Source organism: Halichoerus grypus, chromosome 6, assembly GCF_964656455.1.
Source record: "Halichoerus grypus chromosome 6, mHalGry1.hap1.1, whole genome shotgun sequence".
Lineage (NCBI taxonomy): Eukaryota > Metazoa > Chordata > Mammalia > Carnivora > Phocidae > Halichoerus > Halichoerus grypus.
The window spans coordinates 53,513,740-53,534,083 of record NC_135717.1 but is presented as its reverse complement, the minus strand read 5'-3'; the positions used below and the strand labels follow the sequence as shown (position 1 = coordinate 53,534,083).

The 20,344-nt window shown below is 47.5% G+C and overlaps 1 protein-coding gene across 5 annotated transcripts in view; it reads left to right on the top strand.

Annotated features, from left to right (window-relative positions):
* FRMD4A (FERM domain containing 4A) overlaps window positions 1-20,344 on the top strand; it is a 596,094-nt gene that overhangs the window by 182,402 nt on the left and 393,348 nt on the right. The window lies entirely within an intron of this gene.

Here is a 20,344-nt window from a genome sequence, read left to right as displayed (position 1 = left end):
AGCATTATCTCCACTTCATTCAGCCTTCTGTCCACATGCTTGTCCAGCCATCCATCCAGTCATGCTTTCCAAGTCTCATCTGCAAAAGATTTCAAGACATCTTACAAAGCACATGCCTTACAACAGAAAAGGAACGAAGAAAGAAAGACGAAGGGAAAACGGTAAAAGGAAGCCCAGGATACAGTGGCCCAGCCACGGCCATCAGACTCTCCCCATATGGCCCATGGTCCTATTTCTTGTTGAGATGGCCAAGCATCTAGAGACAGTGCTGCCTGGGTGTGAGAGACCCACGGATGCTTTGAAAACATATGGCCAAATGTCCACCTCATTTTTATATTCTCAAGCATGGCTTTGTCACCTAAAATCAAACTGTTCCATTATTTACTTAATTTTCATAGGCTGGCTTTATACCTAAAGCCTACAGACTTTCAGAAACTGGTATTTTATTAGCCCCAAATAGCAATATACCAAGGACCCCTTAATAAAACATCATCTTTTCCTGCTAATTCAATATCAATTAATTCTACCATATGCTGAATCGAAATCACTTTTGTCAGCAGTGTTGTTCCTTCCACAGCCAAAATTTTGAACCCAGTCTTCTGAAGTTTGGTAAGAATTAACTTACTCAAATTTTGGTGATTTTTCCCCCTACATATTCTGATCTCACTGATCAGGGCATAAGGATAAAATAGGACTAGCTCTTCATAGATTAGAGAACCAGGATGGCTGCCCTGCCTTTAGAGTTCTAATGGTACAATGATATACTTGTGCCATTGGTGAATCTACTTGGAACTATGATAGGAGCTCAACTCCTGTTCAGTAGGTCACAGTGGGCCCACACTGTGCCTGAGGCAGAATAAACCCAGTTTCCCTCCACCCATAGTGTGACTCACAGAGAACAGGACTGGGCTGGGGATGCACCTCACTTCCCACAAGTGGGCCCTCACATGGTTGAGCCTGCGACTGAGCCCCAGGATGGCCATGGTGTGTCCTGCTCCTCAGCTCACCTGCCCTCCTACCTGCCATGTGCAAGTAAAACTCTCATATCAAATGGAAGCTTTTAGAAGAGAGGAATGGAGGATGGTAGAAAAGATGCAAGGCCCAGCTGTCTTAGCTCAGGCTGCTACCAAAAAATGGTCATAAGCAGGGAAGTTGAAACAACAGACATTTATTTCTCACAGTTCTTGAGGCTGGGAGGTCCACGATCAAGGTGTGGGCAGAATCAGTGTCTGGTGAGAGTCCTCTTCATGGTTTGCAGACACCTGCCTTCTCATTCTGTCCTCACATGGCTTCTCTTTAGTGTCTGCATGCAAAGAAGGAAGGAGGCGGGCGGCAGGAGGGAGATGAGGCAGAATTTTGTGTCTCTTCCTCTTTTTATAAGGACATCAATCCCATCACGGGGTTCCTGCTCCCATGACCTCATCGTACCCTAACCATCTCCCAAAGGCCACATCTCCAAGTACCATCACATTGGGAATTAAGCCTTCAACCTATGAATTTGAGGGGGATACAAACATTCCACCCAGAGCACCAGCTTTTGTCCTCCAACTCTGCTTTGTCCTCCCTCCTTCCTGTGATGGGAGCCTCACTGATTGCCCAAGTGCCCGTGGGGAGGCAGACAGGGTCCAGTGTGGCGGCAACCACCCCAGCATGGTCGGAGACATTGAGGTGAACGCGGCCGGCTGGCAGTTCCCGTGAGCCCCTGGCACGCCCCGCTCTCCACAGCACCCTTGCTCCGTTCTCCTTTTCCCTCAATAGTTCTTGGTCTGTTTGGTTGACAGCTTGAAATGCGTGGCTCTCTGGGAACTCCCACCTGACTGTGTGTTTGAGTTTCATGCCCCACCGGTCAGGATAAGAAATTGGACATTGCCTGTGTGCCTGCAGACCAGAGGGTCACTGCCAGCGAAGCAGGGGTCTTCAGACGGGAGAACGGAGACAGGGTGCTTTGATCGGGAGTGAAGAGGTCATTGCAGTGGTGAAAGGGACAGGACAGAGGTCCGTGGTTTTTCAGCAGCCCCATTCCCAGCCCTGACAGCATTTTGCACACCTTGCAAAGGAGGCAGAAGGAGCTCTCCCGGGTCAGTAAAGTACAGAAAAGGATCCTATCCATCTTGTGGTGCAGCGTGTTGTTTGCCTACATCTCCCGAGCCAAGACTACAGTGTATTCTCGTCTGTGCCCAAATGGACTGACGATGGATCCAAGAGTTGAGATGAAAGCCTTAGACATTTGTTACGGGAGCCGGGGCAGCACGCAGCTGAGCCACAGACACTTCACTAAGTTACGCTGTCTGTTTTGTTTATGCTTTGGATCTGGGTCCTTTCGAGCGGTCATGCTTAACTGGACTGCGAACCCAAGGCTGAATACTGAGCCAGCATGACCCAGGAAAGACGCCATAGAGGAGGCAGCCGGGTGTCTGGGGCCGGGGACCGTGGGCATCAGACCTGGCTCAACAGCCAGAGGTCGGCTCTCCGTCGGCACCTTCCAACCTCCAGCCTCCCTGGAGCTCCCCCAGTGCGGCCATATCATCAGCCTCCCTTCTCTCTGGTGGTTTTGCCAGTCCTGGTATTCTGGGTGTGGCCTAATTAGAGGAGAAATTTGTCAACTCTGCAGTTCATTGTTTCCTTTGTCCTAGCAAAAGTATAATTTGGGGCTTATGTGTGGGTGACTTCCATATTACAGATGCTGCAGTGAGCCGCTTATGGCGTAACAGGGCCAGTTCCAGACCTGCGGCCTTGGCACGTGAGAATGTAGCGCTGTCCGGTGCAGCTCACCCCCTCTGAAGGAGCGGCCACCCTGCACTCTCGTCAGGGGCCAGGCGTCCAGACCAAAGAGGCCAGATCCCACCTGGGTCCGTCACACCTGGACACAAGCTCGAGCCCCGCTGACCTGGCAACAGGTTGTAAGTCCTATTGGAGAATTTAGAAATCGTGGAGGCTTGATCCCAGGCCAAACAGACTTCAGGGCCTGCTGGGAGCCGGAAGTTGGGAGTTTTGAGATAAAGGTGTAAAGCCGTGTTTCCTATGTCAAAGAACTCTACACGTATTTACAAATGTGTGCATGCGGATAGGTGGTCATGCCTATGCCCGAGCTGTGCAGCTGATATATAGTATTTAGACAGGCGATCATCGCACCGCTTTTCTAATGTGAGCGAGAATCTACAGCACAAGTCGTGTGTTGGACCGCGCCTGATAATACCTGCAACTGCGCACAGACCAAACAGTGCAGTAAACCCCAAGGGGGACACATAAAAACTAGGACTATGGCAAGTGTCACAGGGAGGGGGCTCTGGTTTGGTGGAGCCCAGAAGGTCTCTGAATTATAGGAAAGACAAAAATGGGAGGCATCTGGGAGGCGGGGGTCGAAAGGCAAGTTAGCGACAGCAGAGGGCCATGTGCATCTGTGGTTGTCAGCAGGGGCTCAGGGAAGAAGAAACCTTGGGCTGGAGAGCAAGCAAGGCAGGTCCCCGGGCCCTGAAGCAGCCTGGGTGCAGTGGTTGGAGCACAGCCCAGGGAAGCTGGCAGTGAGCACAGGCCCCCGCCTCCCCAGGAGCCATGAGAACCGAGAGGGTGTGCGGCAACACGGAAGGAGCTAGACAGAACGTCTCTCCAGAGCTTCAGCCACAGAAAGCCAGCTACCAGGTGCCCGCAAGATGGAAAATTTGGCAGCATGTGGGCAGAGAGGTTTGCCAACTTCAAATATCAACCACTGAGTTCCTGTTGTTTAATGTTAATGAAAGCTGTTAATATCACCCCAGGGTAAGACTTCCTGTCTTATATTTTAGATGTTTCCTGGGAGTGCTGAAACATGAGGTAACAGGACTAGGTCAATTCGGCAGCAGTATACAGGATTGACTAGCTAGGGAAATCCACACACGGCGTCCCCGGCTGACATGTTAGAAGTGACCCTCCTTTCCGGGCTGGTAGTGTGCAGATGACTCTGTTTCCAGGGACTGGCCTCCTGCCCAGCAAATGGGCCCCCTGGGGACCTCCTTCCTAGCAGGGCACCATCTAAAGTCAGCCTTCTGTCCCAAGTTCTAATTCCACTCTGGTATTGATCCTCTCTGTGCCCTCAAGCTAGTTTTTAAATTTCTGAGTCTAAATTGTGTTCTACAGTTCGCATACATCTAAGAATAATAATGGCATTGTTGTAAACCAGTGGTGATTTTCAATCAGTAAGCAACCCTGTGGTTCTTAGAGGAACTGTTTTTGTTTTTGTTTTTGTTTTCCGATTTAAATCAAATGATCAAAGAAAAAAATGTCTCTATGCTTTGGTTCCTTGAATTATTAACTAGATACACTATAAGATGCTTCACTATCATTCACAGTGGTGAAAAAGAGAAGGATTGAAGGCTCCTGGGACGGAGCTGCTATCAGTAGGAAGTCCATCCCTATCAGGCAAGGCAGAGGTTTGCAGAGGACAGGCCAAGGGAGGAGGAAATTTGGTATTTGGGGGGAACACCTGCACTGTCGATACGCAGACTTGCAGATGCAGCTTATTTTCTCAGCTAGAAAAGGAACAGTGTAGCTTCCATCCACACACCACGTTTTCACATTGGATCCTATCTGATGCTCACGATCCAGTGATGAGGCATGTAGGTCAGGTGAGAAATGAGGCTAAAGGGGCGCTGGGTCCCCCTGGGGATGGTGTTGGACCTGAAGCTGTGGGGATGGTGGCGGTCACGGAGGTGGTGTTGATGATGAAGGTAGCAATTAATATGCACGTAATGCTTCACCATCTGCAGAACCACCACTACGTTTTCTCATCACGAACAGGAGGACTCATCTGCAGTAATGTTGGCAGCACTGAGTTGGGAGGCAGGAAACCGTAGATCCTGAATTTGCTCAGCTACAATATGCAAAGCCATGTCCGAACCAGCAAATTTACTTTATTTTCATGGGGAAGACATACCAACATTTGCATCAGATTTGAGTGCCTAGGATTTGGGGGAATACAATGACTATGCAAATGGCACTTGCCCTCAGTGACATCGCATTGAAGTAGAGGGAAGAATCACACGTGCCTATAACCATACAAGAAAGTGAGAGATGAGAAGTGACAGGAAAAATGGCCCTGTGTATAAAAGTGAGCCTAGAGGAGGTAGAGATGGCTAGGGGTAATCAAGGAAGGCTTTTGGAAGTGGAATTTGAATCAGTTTTTGGAGGATGGGTTGGATTTCTATAGGAGGTGATAGCAATTATTTTGGGGAGAAAAGATGTCTTGAGCAAGGCAGAGAGAAAAACATGAGCAAGTTGAAGGAGTCATGAGTGATCCAACTGGGAGATCATAGGAAAGTGGGTTCTGAGTAAAGGCTGAAAAGGTAGGCAGTTGGTCCAGTTGTGAGGGGCCTTGGAAACAGAGGCAGATACTATCATTATCCCATTTTACAGATGAGAAAACTGAGGCACCGAGAGGCCACAGTCATAAAGCCAGGAAATGAATCTGGGTAGTCTGGCTGTGGAAGCCATCCTCAAATTCACATGCTAGGGCTTCTTACATGGGTGCTTGAAAACCCTTCTCTGTCTTTAGCTTCCCCAAAGTGTGGTGAGGCCTGCTCTCTGCCTCGTGGGATGGTGGGCTCAGTGTCTTCTATTTTGCTTTTGGTGGCAAGAGACCCCAACTCAAATGAGCTTAAACAAAAAGAAAATGTATAACCTCACAAAACAAGAAGTCCAGAGGGTAGACAAGAGCCATCACTGGTAAATGCAGCAGCTCATCAGTAGTTTCAAGAACCTAGGGTTTCCCTTCTCTCCACTCATGGGCCACCTTCCTGGGTCAGCTTCCACCCCCTGCCTCGTTACCTTCCCGGTCTCAGCTCAAGTGCTCCCTCTTCAGGGCAGCCTTTCTGACTCTCTCCTGGCATCAACTCTGCTTCCAGAGGCTCCTGTAGTGCCCGTGGGTCTCCTTCCTGTAGCAGGGCTGCCCTTTCCCTTCTTATGTGATCCTGTCATTAATGCCGGTCCTCTCTGGTCGACTCCAGACTCTGTGAGGGAAGGAACTCTGTGGATTTTTGTTCACTGTTGTGTCCCTAGTGCCTGCCACTTAAATCCTTGCCACATGAATAAATGATAGCTTTGTGTAGTGCCTAGGAACTCAAGAACTACAATAAATATATAATATGGCAAATTACTAATTATGATTTATTCTCCTGTGGTACCTTTTCCCTGAGGGAAATAGCTATTGGTTTTTTTCCCCAAGAAAGCTTTCTCTTCTTTCTCCTTCCTATAAAACCCATGTTTTGTTCAGACATCTACACAATCCCCTGTTCTAGAACCAGATTCTGATTATTCTACCACCTTGTGGTCTTTCTCTGGCAATTGCTGTTGACTCAGGAGTGGCCCATGGCCTAAGCTGCCCAGGCAGACCGAAGGAGGGAACATATTCTTGTAGGTGAACAAGGCTGCTGGTTGCCCCAGCTGCTGGTGATTGTCTTATGGCCAATGTAGCCCTAGCAGGGTTGGAAAAAATGGGGAGAAATTTAGCAGATAAAAGTGAATAGGACTTGATGATGTTTAGGGACATGAGTTGAGGAAGAAGATAGCCTTGGGGAAGAATCCTCATTTTCCAGCTTGGACCTCTGGCTGGACAGATGGAGGCTCCAGTCACTGGGATGGAAAACGCTGGATAAAAGGATAGTCGTTCAGACCAGACTTTCATGCAGTGTTCCATACTTGGTTCCATAAATTAAAGTGAGTCAGAATTCATCTCCACTTCTTGTTTGCCTCCATTGTACTCTGTTGGTCCCTCTGTTGTCCTATTTATCACAGTCCTCCTTGTATCAGACTTACTAACTAATGTTCACATTTCCTCCTTGGACCAACCCAAGAGCGCTAGCATTGCAAGAGATATGCTGGCACATGCACGTATGGTGTGTGTGTGTGTGTGTGTGTGCGCGTGTGTGTATGAGAGAGAGAGAGAGAGAGAGACTGCATTCCCAATGGCAAATTCTTGTTTTGTTCCCAGTAGGTGGTGGATAAACATTTGGTGGGTTTAGCTGGCTATAGCATTATAAAGATCAAATAGCCTCACGTTGGTGGGAAAGTTGCCTTCTAAACTTGGAGCCGACAAAGCCCACCTTATCAGCAACCCTCGCTCTTGATCATGCTTCCAGTGGTTGCATGTTTACAGAGTTCATCCAGCAAGCTTCTTCAAAATGCGGTTGGACCTTTGCAAGCCTCGGGCTGTTTGGCAGGATGATGGCATCTTTGAATGTCCTAGAAGGAGGGGGTTTGTTACCCTTTTGTCTTTGAAAAGTAGGGGCATATGCTGCCCCCCATCCTTGTTATTAGGTTTCCAATTATTTGGGCAGATCTAAAATAATATTTCAGAGGCAGTGAAGGAGCAGCTGGGGGACATTACTTGTAATTGCTTAATATTGTTATCACATTTGCTTACAAGAAAAGAGAGGCAACTGGCCATCAATCTAGGGAGGGAATATTCATAGATGGTGATCATGGTGCATGCTTTGGAATGTCATGGCAACCGTCCCACAGTCCTGGGCTTGATTACTTCCTGCTGCATTCCCCATCGTAGCTGCGTTGCTTCATTAACTTTACTTTCTTCAACCTCATTTGTAGAAGGGAAGCTGGAAACAGCCCTACATAGGGCTTCATGCTTCCCTGCTCTGAAAAACTGATGTTACAAAACAAGCAGCACCTCTTCTCTTTCTCTGTCTCCTCCTTTTCATATGGTCTATAATTGTATTCAGAGGCTCACACGTCCTACTTTGACCACCAGGAAGGACCCAGCCAGAGGGGACAGAGAATTCACACCCTCTCCACACCTGCCTTTTTTGTGCGTAGGGAAAATGGAGCCAGGAAAGGAAGGTGCTGGTATTGGATAGAGTCCTGTTGGTGATCAGCTACCCATGGTTTTAAAAATCCTGGCCCCGTTACTTATTAACTGTTAAACAATTTCACTCCCTCTGACCTTCAGTTTTCTACTCTGTGAAATGGAGATATTAACGTCCACCTTGGAGGGCTGTTGTGGGAACCACAGATCAAGCAACAACGATAGTACCTTGCACAGAACATGTGTTCAGCACTAGATATCATAATTATTATCCTATCTAAAGGCACAAAAGGAGTTTGCAGAGAGGTTGGAACTGAAATTTGTGTCTCTGGAGTCTGATCTGACTAGACCACACCGCTCTGCTTGAGTAAAGATGCCCTGCAGTCTCCTGGGTAAGAGCACTTGTAATATCAGCTCAGGAAACAGTTTCACTGACTGAAACTCCAGAGACTAGTATTGCCCAGGTTGCAGGAGGATACTGGTGTGGATTCGTGGTCTTTTGGTCAAATATTTGCCCTAAACCCCCCTCTCTGTAGCATTTTACAGAACCCTTCGTATCCTCCTAAGGCACACTGGAAGAGTAAATGGATTGTATGGTGAGTTGCAAATAAAATGGCCCATCAGTCTGAAAGACACGGGGGCCACCGAACACAAGCAAACCTCAGCAAACACTGAGCACGAGGAGGAGAAAACATGGTTCACAAGGTGTAGTAACAACAATGGATATTTAAACTTAAACTTCAGCTCCCAAATGCCCAGTGGCCTCTCCTAGGACAGGAAGGAGCCAAAGCACATTCTGGAAGGTAAACGGGATTTCTAGCACACACAAAGCTTTTCCACTGAAGAAAGGCTGTATGAGGAATGCTACTGAGAAAGCAGGCCCAGCCCAGGGTCCCTTCACAAGCGGAAATAAAGACGGGGGAGACATGGGGGAGAGCCCAGTAAGGTGGCCCTAGACACTAGCAGAGGATGCTGGCTCTTCCAGAGACGTCCAGTTTCCGTATGTCAGGAGAGGACTGGAGCTCTCCGGTCCTGTGGGTTTTGGTTGAGTTTTCACAAAGTTATTCCTCCCAGCTGTTCAAAGAAATGGAATTGGACACAGCCGCTGAAAGGTCCATGCAGAAACGCAGAGATGCTGGTGCGAAGGAAAGCTTCCGGAGCAGAGCGAGGGTACGGGGCAAGCCTGGGCTCGCAGCGGTGCCTGACAGGCTGGCTCGAACCTATGGTCGCTCCGCAGATCGGAAATGTTGCGGGGAGGGGCCCCAGCTGACTGCCTGCTCGGCAGGGCAGGCCAAGAGCACCACTGAAATCCGCCCCGTGTCACGTGCGTCGTTAACTCATTGTAGCGGCAGCTACCATGGAGTCCTGTGACGCTTTCTGGGCATTTTCTCATTTAGTGCCCGGGCATCCCTGTGAAGTAAGTGCGGTGACTTCCCTTTCAGCGGATGGAGACCAGGAAGCTTAGAGAGGTTATCTGGCCAGGGACAGAGCTGGTAAGGTAGATGAGCGAGGATTAGAACCCAGGGCTCTCTCCCTCTGAAGCCCGCACTTGCGCGCTCTAATCATGTACCAGCGGCAGCTACCTTGGACACGGACCACACTTGCCGTGCATTAAGGTAGTGCTTAAGACCACCTTGTAAGGGAGATACTATTACAGCATCATCTCCGTTTAACTCGGGGGGAAATGGAGGCACCCGGAGGTTAATTTGCTCAAGTTTGCCCAGCAAATGAGTGGCAGAGCCAGGTTTCAAAGCCGGCACGAATGGCTCCCAAGTGCACGTTTTTAGCCACGAAGCTAGTGGCTCTCAGCACGTGGTACCTGGGACTGCAGCGTGAACATCACCTTAAAACTTGTTGGAAATGCGGTCTCATCTTCGCTCCAGAATACCCAGAATGAAGGCACCAAGCAATCTGGCCGTGCCCTGTCACACCCGTAGGTGATATTCTCTTTAGGGAATACGCGATAGTAGTTGAACCCTCTTTCTTAAATTCTGGGTCCTCAAAGTGTGGTCTCTGAACCAAAACATTGGCCCCACTTGCGGGCTTGTTAGAGCCGCAGAATCTTGGGCTCCACCCGGATCTACTGAATCAGAACCTGTGTTTTGATTAGATCTCCAGATGACTTGCATGCACATATGCACAGGCGGAGAAGCACTGACCTAAGCTATAGCAGAGTGAGATCACACCGACGAAACTGCTCTCCAATCACACCACATCCAAGACAGGGACGAGACGGAAGTGACTTTCTCCAGCGTCACAGGAAGGGACATCAGCCAGGAGACACTGTCCTTGGCTGATGTAAGAGGCTGGTGTGTCCATGAAGGTAACAATAGCTGTTGTGACAGATAAACTCAGTCTCCATGACATAATGTCATGGATATTTACTTCTCAGTCATGCAAAATCCAATCAGTGGGGAGGGCTCTGCTCCCCCAGCAAGCTAGAAGTGATGTCCCTCCCCTCCCCCCTCTCCCTCCACGGCCACTGCTCACTGCAAGGGAAGTTGGAAAAGGTGGCATTAACTGCGTGCTCAGGAAAACCAGTTAGTGAACAGCCACAGTCTCCACCACAGTTCCCTGGAAACTTTTAGCTCTCAACTGTTCATTTATTCATTCCGTATAATACTGAATAATGGATTCGATTCTTGTATGCACCCATTCATTCTTTTCTTCATTCAACGAACATTTGTTAATGCCTGATACGTGGAGGAACTTGGGGTAACAAGGTGAGTAAAACTGTTCTTCACAAAAAGCCCAGCATCCAGAAGGGAAGATGAGCAGCCTGATGACTGGAGACTGTGGGTGTGAATAAGCTCCTCTGGGAGCACAGGAGAGGGTATGGGCGTGAGGCAGGGATGTCAGGGGAGGCTTCCTGGAGGAACCACCACTGATCTGAGTTTAGACATATGGAAGGAATAAACGAGGCAGAGAGTGAAGTTTGAAGACTCAGGACTGCAGAGCAAGCAGTGTGTGTGAAATGGCGGACGAACTCCTTTTGGGAGACGAAGATGTCGTTCAGCTGATCGGTGGTATCAGGGAATGATGAGGGATAGGAAAGAATACAATGCAAAATGGCTTTGCTCTGTGTCTTCTGGGAGTTGGGGGCAAGTGGACCCATGGTCTGGCCCATGCTGGAAGGAAAAGATGCAGATAGCTCTGTCCACGCACTTGCATGGCATCCTCATGCCTAGTCGCCCAGAAGACGACACACACCCTACAATGAGCTTCCTCACTAAGATGCCCTTTATAACTCTGCAAGAATGGAGGTGCAAGCCGCCTTAAATTACCCCACATTTTATATTCCTGGAACAGCCATCAGCTGCCTTGCCCTGGGGAACTCATTACTTGAAGAGGGATATGCAGATTTCATACCTCCTTCCAGCCTTGGGTGGTGCTGGGCTTTCAGAAAAGCTGGAAGCCGTATCTCCACCAAACCGTCAGCCCCAAATATGTCCTTTAGAAGGTCTGTGGGACAGGAGACAAAATTCTGTCCTTCATAGTTAAGGAGTGATTAATAACTTAATCAGAACAGAGAGCAGCCCACACGATGTCACTTCCTCTCATTTGCTGGGCTACGGGCGTCCATTAATCACAGGACATCCCGAATGTAGAAGAGACAGGTTGATTTGAAGCTTAGCATTGGGGTAACCTCGCCACTGCTCCCTGATCTGCTTCAAAAACGCTGCCAATATATCACAGCCAACATCACTGTCACTGGCTCAGCGTCTGCTCCTGATGAACATCACGGGCAAGGGAATGTAAGCTCTGCATGTCACGGAGGCGGGCTCCATCCCACCTGCTCCCCCTGCGGGTCCTGAAAACTGCCCAACAGCAAATGCACCAGTCAGGGAGTTCCCTGGGGTGTAATCCCACCCAAGGGACACAGAGCTCTGCCCTCGCTGCCTGTTGTCTCCTGCAGGCTGTGGGGTTTGTACTGTAGGACCAAGTCTTGTCGGAAAGGATCGTTCTTTCTTTTCCGACCATCCCTTCCTGTCCGAAAGATGGTCCTGCAGAAACCTGTAGCTCTGGTGTCAGCAGGAGTGAGGATGAGTCGTGCTCTGCTGCGTCTGTCCCAGCACTCCCCTGACTTGCCCTGGCTGCTAGAGGCCACCTCCCTGGGCTGCATGCTCAACCGGAAACCGAGGCCTCCTGCCACAAAAGACGACTTCAGTCGACAGGGGTGCTTAGTTCTTACTGCAGAAGCACATCTGGCGGATTATGCAAGAAGGAAATCTGTTAAAAGTGAGGCCACTCAGGAGCTTACAGAATTTCCAGAGAACCCAGCCAGAGAAATGCTGGTTTTTAAGGGTCATGTGGGCAGGAAAGAAGCCCCACATCCCACCACCAAATGGGTCCCCTGAGGATCCCACTGCCTCCACACCAAGCCCGGATGCTGCAGCTTGCACCCCAGAGATGCCAGCCCCGGAAACCAGATGTCCTCACTAGGGTGACCCAGGACCACACACTCTCCCACTAGGGTTGCATCTCGGTGTCCAGGGCTCCGTGACACCAGCCCCTGACTCCAGGTCTAAGGTCAGTGCGTGTGCCCAGGTCCAGTGCCCACACCCTACAACAGGGAGGCTGGCAAGGCCAGTGAGTACCATCTGTTTTCAGCTTTAATGGCAGGAAATTACCTCTGGCCCACCGAGACTCATCCAGTGGGCATGCCCCAAACAGGAAGGAGATTAGTTGTTGGGCTATTTCTCTTTCATGCCTCTGTGGGATGAAATGAGGCTTAAATCTATCAACACTGGGGCGGTCTATAACATTATTCATAACAGGCAGTTAACACTGTCAGACTCTGACAATGGGTCCATTGTCCAACCCTCCTGCCACTTTACCAAAGTCTTTGCTTGTAAACATCTGCTGTCTTTCTTCCTACCTCCCTGCTGATAGGGGCTGGTGGCCTCTGACACTCTGGGCATTCAGAGGAAGAAGGGCCTAGGAGTTTTGATTCTTTTCAACTCACAATGGAAGTTCTTTCAGTTAAATTTCTGGCTGGAATCTCTCCTCTTTTATGGTTTGCCGCCAAAAACGGGCCTTAACTCTCTCAAGATCACCAGTTGTAGTGTCTTTAACAGTGGTCATGTGGACTACATTTAGGGCCAATAAATTTTTGGATGCATGTTCAGATTCAGATTCCTGGGCCCTAGATCCAGAGATGGTGGTGTAATAGGTGTTCAGCGTTGAAATGCTTAGGCAACTTCACCATCCCTCCTTGTGGCCTCATCTCTTAGGCTCTGCATTCACCACTAACTGCTTGAATATTTAGGGCATTTGTGCCTCAGCCCAGGTTCTAGGCAGGTCACACGTCCACAGTCAAGGAAACACACCGCAGCTGCCCTAGACTTCCAGGTTACCCTAATATGCCCCCGGGGGTCACAAGAATGCTTTATGGGGGTGAGTCAAGGTCTCCACTGCATCAGTAGATGCTCACACGATTCACATTGAGATAGGAGCCACCTCCTCAAACTCTCCTTCTAGTCTCTCCTTCCATCCTCCCTTCCCCAGGGTAACCAACCTATTTCACTTGGATTTAACTTCAGCCTTTACTTGGCAATGCTGGCCTCTTGATGAGGCCTCCTTTCTCTGGTCCCACTAGGTAGAAAGGAAGTGCTCATTGCCTGATGCCTTAAGAACATGGAGCTCAAAAAGTAGGCTGCTTAAATTCTAAGTTAGAGTCTCAGAGACCCAGAATCACTGCAGCCCCCGTGGCTTTCGAAGAAGTCCCCATCAACCTTCAGAAAATGGGACTTCTGCTTCCTTAGGTGTGGAGGCAGTGGCCCCAGTGATAAGGAAGTCAGCAGACTGTCACTTGTACAATGTCATAAAAAGATTCATCTTCAGAGCTAGGGCTACCTCTTTGGAGTGTAAGGGTCTCTCATTCACTAATTTATTTAGCCAATATGACTTGAGTGCCTTCTGTGTGTGAGGTCCTGTTCAGGCCCTGCCTTAGAATGGACTTGTGACTTTTCTTGGGTCACTGGAAAGGAGCCTGTGAATCTAGGTCTTGCAAGAAGAAGGCACCAAGACCAGGTTACACAGCAAAGATTTTATTAGGGGAATTGACTGCATTAAAGGAGACAGGGAAAAGCTAGCTGGGAGAGGTTGGGAGAGCCCTTCTCCAAAGAAAATGTAAGTCTGACCTTGAGTGAAGGGGAGGGCACCCTATGGTCTGAATATTTGTGTCCCCCTCCCCCCTCTCCAAAATTCATGTGCTAAAATTCTAACCCCAAAGGTGAGGATAGTAGGAGGTGGAACCTTTGGGAGGTAATTGAGCCGTTAGGGTGGAGCCCTCATGGATGGGATTAGTGCCTTATATATGAGGGTCCAGAGTGACCTCCCAGCCCCTTCCACCATGTGGGACCACAAGAAGAACTCTGCGACCCGGAAGAGGCACCTTGCCTGGCCTTGGTGGCAACCTGATCTCAGACTTTCAGCCCCCAAAACTGTGAGACATAAATTTCTGTTGTCCATCTGTTATAATAGCCCAAACAGACTAGGACAGGAAGAGAAGTTTGGGTGGAAGCATCCTGAGCTGCATGCAGACATGCAGAGTGCTTAAGCCCTTGGGAGTACTGGAGCCTAAACCTGCCATAAGAGAGTCCAGCATCATCGAGCAGTGGGTCTATGTTAGTACCTGTGCTGGACTCCGTCACTGGTCGGGAGCAACCTGTGCACAATGAGGACTCAGTGCAAGCACAGCAATGGACTTTGACACACAGCAGACGGCCCCCCATCCCATGTGCTCTTGGCCGTAGGGGGTCTGCCAGGTCCATTCTCCTGGTGGCCGCAGAGCCATGCTTTTAACCTAAACCAGAATGAGAAAGGGAGCCCAAGTAAACCTTGGCATGAAGTCAGATCTAATGTAAGAGCAAGTTACATCCATCTCCCTGAGATGCCCTAGGTCTGCTTGGCCAAGAGCCATTACCTATCTTCTAAAGACCAGGGGTAATTGACAGCGGGTGGCTATTAATGGTGGCAGGTGCTGGTCTGAGTTCACTCTACTATTTATGTAGGGAGGGTGAGCTGGGCAAATGTTTTTATGAGATGGCCTTTGTTGATTGCTTGTTTACAAAGCTGCAGTAAATGGGGCCTTTGCACGGTGAGGAAGCTGAGTTCAGGGACTGCAGGGCTTCCCTCTGCCTCCGAGTCCTGCCATCTGAGCTTCTCTTTCTGCCACCACGGCTTCTTTCCGTATAGCATCAGAGCTTGGGAGATCCCATTATTGGGGTAATTTTCAATGTCCGCTTTCAGCCAAGGTAGCAAACACAAGAGGCGGAACACGTGATTAAGTTCGTTCAGCCCATCAGGTCCAGTGGGTCCAATTTGATCTTAACAGAGGAACGATCATGCAAAAACCACCCACGGTGGGCATGCTTCCCTTGAATCCGAGGCGAAAAACAAGCTGTTGTGTAAGTGTTCGGGTCTTCCTAACAGATCCTGCACACGCTTCCGGGGCAGAACCTGTCCCTGCTTTTCTGCATCAGCTCTGGTTCCTCACAGGACAGAGCAATGAGGCAGGGCATGAAATTGTCCTAACCAGCCCCTCCACTTACATGCACTAAAGCGGTGCTAGCCTGGGGAGAAAAGCAGCTAATGCTCTAAGATCTAAAGTGTTTCTGAATATTGGTGCTGTTTTCCTGGTACTTTGAAATTGATAAGTGTGGATAACATTCACAAAACATTTCTTCAGTCTTTCATTCAAAGATATTTATTGAGTGTTTATTATGGGCAAGGTGTCCCCCCCTCTTTTTTAAGAGAATACCATAACCAGAGATGCTGATAGACAATGGGATGAAGGTCAGGGGAGCTAATTGGAATTTTATATTGATTTCTGTGAATGAGGTAGAGGAGAGCACAGTCATATAAGCAATACCTTAATCTATGGTAGAAAGATGAAAGACTCGTCATCGTATATGTAATTAGGTAAAATAGTAATTATTTATGATTTTTCCTAGGTAGTTTGTGATTTTACAAGGGCTGCAATATAAGCTACAAATGGCCCAACCAAAGATGGATTGGGACATTTGCATATGCAGTGATCGAGGAGTAACCAGCTGTGCCTGGACCTGCGTGCATGGTGCAGTGCAGTAGCTACTCGCACACGTGGCTGCCATACACTTCAAAGTGCTTCATCTGAACTAAGGTGCTTTATGTATGAATTACACACTGGATTTCCAGACGGAGCTGCTCTAGACTATAAGCTTCCGGGAGACAGATTCTCGTGCTGTGTCCCTAGAATACAACACAATTCCTGGAGTGTACAAGGTGGTCTAAGATGTTTGCTGGGTGGGTGAGTGCATGAGTTAAGTATACATCCAGACTGTCACAGATAGGTAGGCGATTATTTCTTGTCTCACTCTGCACCTATCCATTCTTCTTCCGTAGTATCTTTGTACCTTCTGACAAGTTCACTCAGAGCTTGCCCTAAAGCATCCAGTGTGCAGATGACCATCACAGATCCTGTGCTAGTCTTGGCAGCTTCAACGGGGAGTTGGTAAGCCGGGACACCTGCCAGGGGATCCATGGGATTCAGAAACTCTCTGAAGGGGGTTTCACTCTGTATACTTAGATTTCCCTCCCTGCTCTCTTACCTCTTCTATGTCTCAAAAATTTTAGTTGACCCAAAGAAGTGTGTGGTCATCCTTTCTTTTATCTGATAATTATATGACTGTCGTTCCTGTTTGGAAACATTCTTCTGGCTGTTCCCACATTATCAGTGGTCATTCTGCTCTTCATGGGTCTGTTTCTCCTAAATAACAGGTTATAAGTGGATAAGAACTAAGGAAACAAAAAATGGGCTTTTTAGAATTGTGTTTAAACATAAGAATAAATCGGTTTCAAGTGAGGGCTTGAGGAGCCCCCCTATAGACATAGGCTTTGGAGCACAGACTTAGGCTGCTTCTGTTGGTTCTTCCTAGGGCTCCTGCTTAGTGCTAGTCCCTGGCTTACATTTGAGGCAAGTGTGTGACCAGGGAAGTGAGCTCTGAAAAATTAGGTTAAGGTGTATCTGGGATAATGCAGTATTTGGAAAGTTAGAAGCAACTGGGGTAAGGTCAAGCCAAGTATTTGGCCAGGGCATTAAGATCTACCCAACCACACCTCTGAATGAGTGTCTCTGGGAAACCATAAGCACAGAGAACCAAGGACAAAGGAGGAATATCTCACTGGGCTCTCCTATTCCACAGCAGAGCTCCAATAAGCTGAGTCAAATGCCTCAGAGGACTCTCATACTCAAGCCAGGCTGCTGTGAGTGGTGTCAGACGAGAACAGGCCCGGATGATGCTGTCAAAATCTGACCTCCATCTCAGAGAGTGGGACCCAGCTTGTGGCAGACCAGAACTCACCTGCAGAGAGAAGAGCTGAAGAAAAGAATGAGGGAGAACAGGGAACGAATCTCCCCAAGGCTGAGGGGAGCTTGCCCAAGCCATCCTCCCTGAATCTTTGTTGGGGCACACAGTAGGCAAGGGCAGGGGTTAACTTTCAGAGAAGCCAGGAGGACCAGACGGCATTTCCCAAGGAAGCCATACCCAAGCATGCCATGCCTTTGAAAGCACCACCCACTGAAACTGTAGCCCAATCCACACTCTGGAGTCTGGCCAACCCACAATAGCCCTCAGCGTCCTTGGAGATAGGATGAGTTGGGGGTGGTGTGTGGTACGGAAGAACAGACCTTCTTCACCCTGGAAGTCAAGGAGCTCTGATTCCCAGACTATTACAGTAAGAAAGAAGGGTGATCTCTTCAGTAATAGAAACCTGCAGAAAAAGTAGAAGAACTAGTATATACGTGCACATATACATATATGTGTGCATTTCTAATTAGGGCTTTACTAATTAGTCTTTGATTTGGATAATTTGAAGAAATAGGCAACACATGATTCTGAAAATGGGTTTATTATGTATAGTTGTATTTTTTTAAAGGAACATATTTTTAAAGGAACGTTTTATTCAGTAACAATGATGCCAATGAAATGAAAATCCAATGCACCTCACAGCATGCTCTGAGCTGGTTTTCCCTGAAAGTATGGAGAACATAAGTGTCATTAAAAGGGATTTTAAGTGCAAATCTCTTCGGATATCGGAGCTCCTCTCCCCCACCGCCACCCCTCCCCACGACAGGTCGTTCACGGCCGCCATCTTGGTGTGTATTCCACCATTAGCACACACACACAGTAATGCCTTTGTATGTCTCCTCAATTATAATAATGACCCCCATTGAGTGAAGGTGGAGATGGAAGCATAAAATGGGATGTCCTTTTGAATTTGGAAAGAAATAAAGTTTAATCATTCTCTCCTGTGAGCCTAACTCAAAGTGTAAAGATGGTGAGGTCCCAGCAGAGCCAGTGTTCTCTCTTCAAGACCATCTCATTCTTTTGAAATGGACTGAGAGGAAACACAGACATGGTCACATCTAGATCACCACAAAGAGTTCTTAACTGCTCTGTCTTCCACTCTCTTCTCTGCACTAATCCATCTCACATACCTGCCAGATTAATTCTCCTAAAATGCCACATTAATCATGTTACTCCTGTTCACCCATCTTCATAGCGCCTAATTACTTAGATAATTAAATTCAAAAACAGATTCGGCTGCTCCAAGCCCTCCCCTGCAGGGCCCACATTCTCATATCTGACCTTCGTCTTCGGCACCTTCCTTCAGAAAAACCAGTCTGCTTCCTGTTTCTCAAATCATTCATGAACTTTCCCACACCAAGCATTTCCTCACGCCATTCCTCAGGCCACAAATCTTTGACATCATTCTCTCTGCCTTTTCAAATCCTCACCTTCCTTCCTGCCTTGAGCAATCCTTGAACACCTACAATGTGTTAGGGGCTGTGTGTGAGCCCTGCTCTCAACTCTGCCTGCCTGCAGGATGTCCTCCTTCCCTAGAGCACACAGCACTTCATTGTTAGTTAGTCGTAGAATCCTGTGACAGTCTCTTACGCTCTTAACTGTAAACTGTCTTTGTCCATTCAGGCTGCTATAAAAGAATACAATCAACTGGGTGGCTTATCAACAACAGAAAATTATTCCTCACAGTTCTAGAGGCTGGGAGTCCTAGATCAAGGTACCAGCAGATTTGGTGTCTGGTGAGGACCTGCTTCCTGGTTCATACACAGCCATCTTTTTGCTATGTTTCCATATTGCTGAAGGGGCAGGGGATCTCTCTGGGGGATCTCTTACAAAGTCACTAATCCCATTCATGAGGGCTCCACCGTCATGACTTAATCACCTTCAGAGGCCCACCTCCAAATACCATCACCATAAGGTTATGATTTAGTGTATGAATTTTGGGGGGCAGCAAACATTCAGTTTATAACATATACTTTTTTTTTTTTTTAATTGTGTTACCTGTCTCTCAATAAGATTTCCAATTTCTCAGTGCAAGGATCATGCCTTATTCTTTTTGGTTCCTGACATAATGGTTTGCCTGTGGTAGGTATGTTCAGTAAACAATTTCTTCTAATGGATTGATTTTATTAAAATTCTGGCTTAATGGTTTCCATACTCTGATATTTCCCATAGTAAACCCAACCATAGCATTTCAAGCTTAGGAATCCATCCAGGGAAGATGCAGCAATGCTTTATAAGTAACTCTTCTCTTGGAGGAAAACCTATGTAAGGCTCAGGTAATCCCTAAGCTGCACATGTGTGCATTTTATAACTACCCTGTGGCAACAACAAAATCATGAGCCAGATCACAGCGTAGTATATTCTCTCATTATTCTCAATGGATCCATGCCTCAGGGAAACCCATGGCATAGAGGCCTGTGATTTTATAAAGCAGAAATAAATAAGAGTTAAAATATTGCCTCTGCACTTGGAGGATGTTATGCTAAGTGAAATAAGGCAGCCACAAAAAGACAAATACTATATGATTCCACTTACATGAGGTTCCTAGAGTAGTCAAACTCACAGAGACAGAAAGTAGAATGGTGGCTGCCAGGGAAGTTGTAGGAGGGGGAAATAGGAAGTTGGTGTTGAATATGTACAGAGTTTCAGTTTTGCAAGATAAAAATAGTTCTGGAGATAGGTTGCACAACAATGTGAATGTACTTAACACTACTGAATTGTATGTTTAAAAACAGTTAAGATGGCAAATTTTGTTATGTGTATTTTACCAGAGTTTTAAAAAAATTTAAAAAACCATCAAAAAGAAAAAAGTAGCTGCTCATGAGAATTCTAAGATGTGTGTCTGGCAGATTAAAATCACTTCAACAATGGCAAAAAAAAATTTCCTATTTATTGATTTTCAGCATAACAAAGAGATTCACAAATATTTTTCAAAATAAGTGATAAATCTTCTTAAATATAGTTCAGGTAAATGATGGGCCCTTCCTTGGAAGGTCTTCCAGTCTTGCCTTTTAAAAAAATAGATGCACATTTCAGTTGTCCAGAATGTGTATTTCTGTTTTCTCTTCTTGGATAATAAAAAAGAGGAAAACCTTACAGACCACTTTACAGTTTATAAAATCTCTCACATTTGCTGTTTTCAAAGACAAGAATGTCCCTGACATCTTCAGCACCTCATTTCCATGTTTGATCATGGGCAAGA